Here is a 7,986-nt window from a genome sequence, read left to right on the forward strand (position 1 = left end):
GACCAGAACCACAAGTGAAGTCGGGAACTCTGTTTTTCATGAAAGACCGAGAAACATTGAAATGTCAGGATTTGCTCCCATATTCGGCTGTTCTTTTCACAGGAACTTTCACTAACTAAGGCTGAGGGACTGCCCAAGCTCAACGATTCAAAACCATGCGTGCATTTACTTGACTATTCGAACACAGGAACTCGGACTCATTTTTTGTGTGTTTCACAGTTACTCGGTGTAAATTTAAAACAGCCTCTGGTTATGCAGAAGAGTTCAAAGCTGGATATTCTCCACTGAAGATGCACAAGAAGAGACAATCTCTTATTGCTTTTGTTGTAAACCGATAACATAGACTGTTTAAACTGACAGGATAACGCGGAACCATCCATCCTCTTGTGCACCTTTAACCGTGTTAATATCCGCAAAGGTAAACTCACACTAAGAGGAATGGGCTCATTGTGGTGAATTGTTAAGGAGTGGTGTGTGAGTCAGAGTGAATAGTGGTCAGTAAATACTGACACTGGCATTGAACGTTGCAACACCAGCTCCTCACTCACTTGCTGTCTCATGCCTCCCAGTCATCATTGCCTTTCACATTTTCCTCTCGTTCGTTCTACTTCTCAACTTATTCCCGACAGATTGCAAGTGTTCCCTTAGAAACTGCAGCTTTAGGAAACGTATTACTAGGAAAAAGTCATTGATCAATGTGATGGGATGCACCGTCAATCCCTAATTACTCGAGAGATTGAGATTTTGAGTTACTCCGCATAACCCTGGATGTCCTCAGTAGCGGGGTACAGGCATGATGCCATGAGGCAAGGGTTTAGACTTAGTGACATTGAAGGAACAGCGAAATATTTTCAACTGGGAAACGCGAGAACCTTGGAGGGGTAATTGCTGTGATAGCTTTCGCTTGTATTTGCTGCCATTGTCCTTCCTGACAGATGCTGATCGATCACTGAATTGTTCTGGCAGGATCCGTGTGTGTGTTCTGGGTGCAGCCAGGATTTAGTTTTCATTCGGATAATTCACAAGAAGAGAATTAAATCTACATCTCCTGACTGGGAATGTAAGCCTGTTCTGGGAAATGCAAAATCAGACTCGTTTTCAGGGATGTCCAGTAGCCTTTGGGACCTGTACAAACTCTCGTGCCTGCTCTTCATGTCATAATCGTTTTCGTCAGCAGTGTTGCCCTCTCCAAGTTTCCAAGTCGTTTCATATTATCTCCCTTGGTTTCAATGTGAAGAAGGCAACGCTGTAATAATCTGATGTTGTTCAGCAGATATACTGCAGCAAGTTAAGTAAAGGTTAAGCAAACACGAACTCGTTTTGAGCTGCGCTGATGTTTTGGCAGCAAGAAATGCAAAGTTCAACTCGCCTCATTCCGGGTGACGGGCTCCAAAAGGACCAGTGGTTTCTCGCTGAATTAGTTCAGGCTCTGGAATGTAAAAAACTTCAAATATGAAAGTACAGTGAAAGGAAATGGTTCACAGAGTGGGGAATTTTGTGACGGTGATTACCTTTGCTGATTTTTCACATTGTGAATGCTGTTTCCCTGATGTGGACGTTGACATTACCGAAAGACAAACTGTCACAGCCAAACCTGGTCTTCGGGTCAGTGACAGAATTGGTAACACGCCTGACGTCGAGTTAGGGGATTATCGGTTCGCATTTAAAATCATGAGGATGTAGCGTGCTAGTGCATTCCTGTTGTCTGTCAGGAACGGAAGGGTTTGGGTTTTCGAATTTAGTTTCTTTCGCCCACTTCAAATTCTAGCTCAGATCAACGTCTCTCATTGTCTGTAGAACTGGCATTGGTTTAACCAAAAGCTGCCTTTTGGCGGTTGAACTTGCATGTTGGAGTGGACAGCTGAAGTGAAGCACAAGGAGCTGGTCAAATCCTGAGAACTCTGCCACTCTCGGGGAATGTGTCTGTGTGTCTCTTTCTGTTGGAGACACGACGTGGGTAATAACACAGTGTGACTATGTCAAACTTCAATCCGATTGTTGTGTCATCTAAGATCAAAGCGAGAACCTCACTGCCGTTTGCACTGGAAACATCAGAACACATAAGGTTATAGACCAAAGCCGGAAACTGGGAATGGAATAGACGAATGTCTTTAAACCAGACTGCACCATGGGCCAAATGGGCTTTTCCATTCTGCAAAACTTGAAGACCAGTAGAAAACAATCTGCAGTGAAACTGATCAGAAATGAAAGGGAAAAGCCATTTCATTGAGAGTAAGTGCACGAGCGTCTGTCTTCATTCAGTGTAATCGCGTAGTTAGGATTTGGAACTAGAACTGCCATGGCATTAGTTCTATTTTCGGACAGGGAATGAACGTTTTATTGTGCAGGTATGTCGTGGTACCAGTATTTCTGACCACTGGTCCGAATCTGGTAATGCTTGGTTTTGTGCCAGGTTATCAAAAATCAAAAAGATGCAGGTTTTGGAAATCTGAACTAAAAACGAGAATTGATAGAGAAACGCGCTACACCTGGCATCATCTGTGGAGAGAAACAGATGTTTTTTTAGATGGACAGGAAACAGGTTAGTTACAGATTTCTAGATTATACTGTTGGGAAAATGATAATCTTACCTGTCGAATCAGGATATTTATCAAAATCACTCTTGAGCTTACAAACGTCGAATTTACAATCATAAAAGGACTTAATCAGCTGTCATGCTACTTTCATTTTCCTGAGCTGGTGGAAGGCTATGTTTTAATGGCTACATTTCCTATTGCTTTCTGTTATGTAGCAGTCACGCCGAATGGAGAATTGTTTCTTTTAGTGTCTGCCTCAATATGTGTCTTTGTTTTTTCTATATTTGTCTCTGTATCCTCCTGGGCCTTTTTCACATTCTCCGACTCTCTGGCTGTCCATATCCCCCATTTCCCATTTCTGCTCTTGAAAAGCCTAACATTCAGAGACAGTTTGAGATTCGAACTGCTGAGAGGCTTTCTGACGCCTGGCTGGAGTCGGTCGAAGTAGTCTCACATTCTCTGGATAATGCCTCTGTCACTTCGACCCGAAGCAAGGAGACATTTCTTCCTCAAAATCTAAAGACCCTTTCGAAGTTAAAGTTGAATTCCTTATCCAACAGAAAAAGAAAGTAATTACGTGATAGCTGAAGAAGAACAAGGATGCATTTACTGTTGGTGTACAACAAATGAATGGTGACAGCAGAGTATGAGGGTAATCATGTCGTGATGTCAGTGCCATTACCACAACATTCCCCGGGAATGCTGCAATGTCTCTTGCCTCACCACTTAATTTCCACAAAACTGGGAATGAAGGAATGAGAATAAGAGGATGAGAAGCAGAAGTGTTTGTGGAACTGCGGGAAGAATCTCCAGGTTAAAATAGTAGATAAAAAGAGCAACATACACTACTGGATTTAAACCCGGCAAATGAAGCCGGAACTCGAAATCAAAATATAAAGCAGTTCAAACAGACACTGAGTTTCTCGATCAGCAACACAATACTTGCGAGAAATAACGAGCTTTCAATACAATGAGCAGGCACCAGTGTGCTGGGAGGTGCTTTCACCAGCTAAGCCATGGCGCCACGTTAAAAGCCAGATTTGTTTTGCATATGTGCAATGTCTGAACCACTTGATCACAGGAATTCGTAAATGCGTTTTCTGTATTAGCGTTGCTCAGTATGAATGGCAATCAAACTCTGCTTGTGCAAAAGCAAACATTTCAATGCTGAGCATGCCCCACTGAAAAGGCAAAGAAAAAGACAGTATCCTCTTGCATTGGCATCCAACCGATATTTTCATCTGTTTAAACTAACAGAATAAAGCGGATGTGCTCATCTCCTCTCGCATTCCATTAACCACGTTAATACACACGCAGGAATTTTCAAACCAAGATGAACAGGCTCATTGTTGTGAATTGACAGCAGTGATGTGTGAGTCATTGCGAACAGTGAGAAATAAATGCTGAACCAATAGCACTGACACTGAGCCTTGCACCATCAGCTCCACATTCACATCTTGTGTCATGTCTCCTCGGCATCAGTGCATTTGACTTTAGTTATTCTACCCTGCATCTCTCCTCAAATTATTCCCGACCGCTTGCAGTGTCGAATTAGTACATGCAATTATTAGAAATGCATTTCTGGGACACAGTTGTCTTTCAATGAGATAAGATTCACTGCCCATCCGTAATTATCCCAAAGATGTAGGGGACGAGTTACTTTTGTCAACTCCTCAAAGACGCCACTCCTGACTCCACTCTGTCAATGTAACTCACTGAGGGAAGAGCAAACTAACGCCACTCAGTCAGTGTTACTCATCCAGGGAAGGGCAGACTGATCCCCCACGGTCAATATAGGTCATTCTCTGAAGAGCAGTCTGACCCCACTCTATAAATGTAATTCCCTCAGGGAAGAGCAGACTGATCCCATTCTGTCTATGGCACTCACCCAATGAATGAACACTAACCCCACTCTACCAATGTAACTCGCCAGGGAAGAGCAGACGGAAGCCAGACTGTCAACATAAATTATAGAGGGAAGAGAATACTGACCCCGCTCTTTCTATTTCACTCAGGCAGGGAATAGCAGACTCACCACTCTGTGAAAGAAATTCGCCCAGGGAAGGGCAGACTGACCCTACTGTATCTGCGTGACTGACACAGGTGTAAGAGCAACTAACCCACCTCTGTCAATCTCCCTCAGGGAAGAAGACCCTGACCCCTCTCTGTCCATATAGCTCACCCAGGAAACAGCAAACTAACCCCACTCTGTCTATTTAAGTTCACAAAAATCCTCTGAAGTACGTCCTATCCAGACACTCCTATTACAGAGACATCACTCTCTCTGTAACCGTGTGCGTTCAATGGCGATTCCAAATAACCTGCAAATGTTTAGAATGTGGCAGCAAACCAGAGCAACCACACAGAAATTGGGCGAATGTGCAAACTTCCATCAGGCTGTCACCGAAGCCTGGAATGGAAACCAAACCCGACAGCAGTCGTGATTATAAAATGGTAGAACAGAAACCTAGCAAAAAGAATTGAGTCCCTGTGTGTTGCAACGATTCTGAGTATGAAGTAAGCCCCCCTCACTGTAGTTAATTTCCATTTTCATCACTGCCAACCTTCTTCAAAGCAAAGCCCGCACTTGCTTTTTTCAGACTTCTTATATCCCGCTTTCAACCCGCTTTTTACCGAATCATATTTCTGACTTTACAAACTACGTCATAACAGGTTGACAACTGCAGAATGAGCTTTGTTCCGTTCTCCACTGATGTTGATAGTCGTAATCCGGCATATTCGAGTAGGACTTGAGGCACATGCGGGTGGGGTATTCGCGACATTTTGGCTTCCTTTTTTTTCATTTTTGGTCTACTATTTCGAGTTCATTGCGCAGACTTCTGAAGAAGACTTTTTGGAGTCGAAATGGTAACTGTGTTTTCTCTCGCAAGACAGACGTAGCTTTATTTCTGTTCTCTTATAAATTGATCTTCTTCTGATCTTTGCAAGTGAAATAGGGTGCATTACTATTGCTCGGTTTTAGTTTCAAAATCAAGAGACACATGAAGGAGAGAATATCAAAGAACACAAAGTGCAGAGTTGTTAAGATAATTTTTGCAGCAATGGTGGACATGAAGGTCAAATTAAGATAACGGTTCAAGAACATTTAGTCTGTGGAAGTGGTATGTGACTTTAGTTCCAAATATATGTTTTCGTTCTTCCAGGACATCTTTTTGACTCCCAGAAAACATTGATTGTTTTCTGTATTCACTTTGTTTCGCGACATCTGTCTTCTGGTCGACCAGGGACAACTTGAATTTGCGCCTGCATTGAATACGATTTCGCTCTTTCTTTCGAGAAGCAAACCTGTGCATTATGTACCACTGACCATGCTGATGGCTAAGAAGTTCAAAATGAATGACGGTTTATGGATCGTGAGCAAGAATGAAGTGATCCACTTGCGAACAGATGTCACCACGCCCTATTCCTACATCGGGCCTGAACGGTGCATTGGCAGAGTCTGCAGACAGGAAATGTCTAAGTGACTAGTCCTTTGTTCAGTTAGATTTGATACCAATGGTAGTGCTGTTTTGGTGCAGAAATGTGTGAACATCTCTGATATTAGAGTCAAAATTTAAGTAACATCTACTCCATGGAGTGTCTTCTCATATCGGAACATGCTGACATGAAAACATCGAACTCTGATAGCAAAGGTTTTCTCATTAAACTGGGAGTATGTTTATCTAAGCAATTCAGACAGCCAGGATGAATAATTGGCATTTGGTTCTTCAAGATGAGCTCTCCACACCAACTGCTCCAACAAAGGCCGTGGATAAGTTCTCCATCGATTATTTTGGTCAATTTTGGCCTCAACAACAACCTATTGTTCTGAACAAAGCTACACCACAAACAGAGGGTCAAGTCTGATTTTCATCGTTAATTTTCAATTTCAGTTCTTAATGCAAAGTTTCTTACGAATGTGGACAGCAGAAGACCGTTAACATGCCATTTCTAATATTTCCAGAAAATTCTACTCCGCTGATATCGCCTTGCCTTTTCACATCGCAAGCCAGGAACCTGGATCAGTCGAGTTCCTTTCCACACATGGAGTTGTTTTTTTCTAATTCATTGACTGCTGGTATAATAGATGATTGGACTTGAGAGTCAGCTGTTAATTAGGTTGAACTTTCTCAGCTTGACTTTCAACTGATCCTTAAACAAAATCATCACCTGCAGGTAAATGTATTGCATTGCTTCTTGTTTTGCTGAATTCCACCCCCCGAACATCCAAATTTCACGATAGTTCGACAAATGTGTTGAAACTGATTCGTGTTGGAAGTTGGTGGCTTTTTGTGTCTCGACATATAATTTATTCAATTAGATGACTGGGTCAGTCTTGAAATTACTTCGGATTCTTCACAGTTGAAAATTTACTTTCGATTGAATGCAAAGCTCAATCTCCACGAAATCCAAATCCTGCAAAGGAATTAATGACTTTTAAAAGAATCTACGCTATGAACAGGATTCGAACCTGCGCAGGGAGACCCCATTGGATTTCAAATCCAACGCCTTAACCTCTCGGCCATCACAGCTGTAGCAAGAGGGCGAATTTTAATTATAAAACAACTGAATTCATTTTTTGGAAGACCCAAATTGTCAAGACCCAAAGATTTCGCCAAATCCTTTGCAAAGACCCAGACGTACGTTACCTTAGCAGATTGACAGGCTTTCACCGCAAACTAGATTCTGACTCAGCTGAAGTTGTGGGAATGATTCTTCGTCGAATTATAGAGTCACGGATGTACACCACACGAAGAGAGGATCATTGTATCACTGCGTCTGATCGATTTTGACTCAATTTCTCATCATCTGGTGCCAAATTAGATATGCTGTTGTGTTTTAATATTCATCGAAATATGGTATTGGAAAAATTGATGCTAAGTCCATAAACACTAGCTATATTCTTAAAAAAAAATCGGAATTAGAAAGAATGCAGAACCAATTTACAGGAATGGATCCAGCAACTAATCCGTAAGTTCTGACATCAGGTAATGAACTTGTGAGCACAAGAGAGGAAGATTAACCGAAGATTTGGAACTTGAAATCGTCTTGACGGAATTATTTGCAAAGTTTTTGCGGTTGTTCTAGAGTCATCAAGTCGTTGAACAATACAACACGGAAAGTGGCCCTTCTTTCCAACATGACCATGGTGGACAGTTATCCTAAGTTAATAGGTCCCATTTGCCAACATTTGGCCCACATCCCTCTAAACCTTGTTACTCATATATCCATCCAGATGCCATTCAATGTTACAGTTGTACCAGTCTCCACCAATTTCTCTGGCAGCTCATTCTGGACACGTCTGAAAAAGTTGCCCCTGACGTCCCTTTTAAATCCTTACCCACTAATTTTAAACCGATGTTTTCTAAATTTTGACTTCCTCACCAGCCGGAAAACACCTTGACGAGTTTATCTCTCCATGTCCCTCATGATTTAATAAATAGCAACG

The 7,986-nt window shown here is 42.1% G+C and overlaps 1 non-coding gene across 1 annotated transcript; it reads right to left on the minus strand.

Moving 5' to 3' along the window:
- Window positions 1-6,987: 6,987 nt before the first annotated feature.
- Window positions 6,988-7,069, minus strand: trnas-uga (transfer RNA serine (anticodon UGA)). Its single transcript has one exon. It is a non-coding gene; the product is annotated as a tRNA-Ser (tRNA).
- Between the last annotated feature and the right edge of the window lie 917 nt (window positions 7,070-7,986).

The sequence above is a fragment of the Chiloscyllium plagiosum genome, unplaced genomic scaffold (assembly GCF_037043375.1).
Source record: "Chiloscyllium plagiosum isolate Xiang-an unplaced genomic scaffold, Cpla_swu_hap1 HiC_scaffold_31, whole genome shotgun sequence".
In the NCBI taxonomy this organism is placed as follows: Eukaryota; Metazoa; Chordata; class Chondrichthyes; order Orectolobiformes; family Hemiscylliidae; genus Chiloscyllium; species Chiloscyllium plagiosum.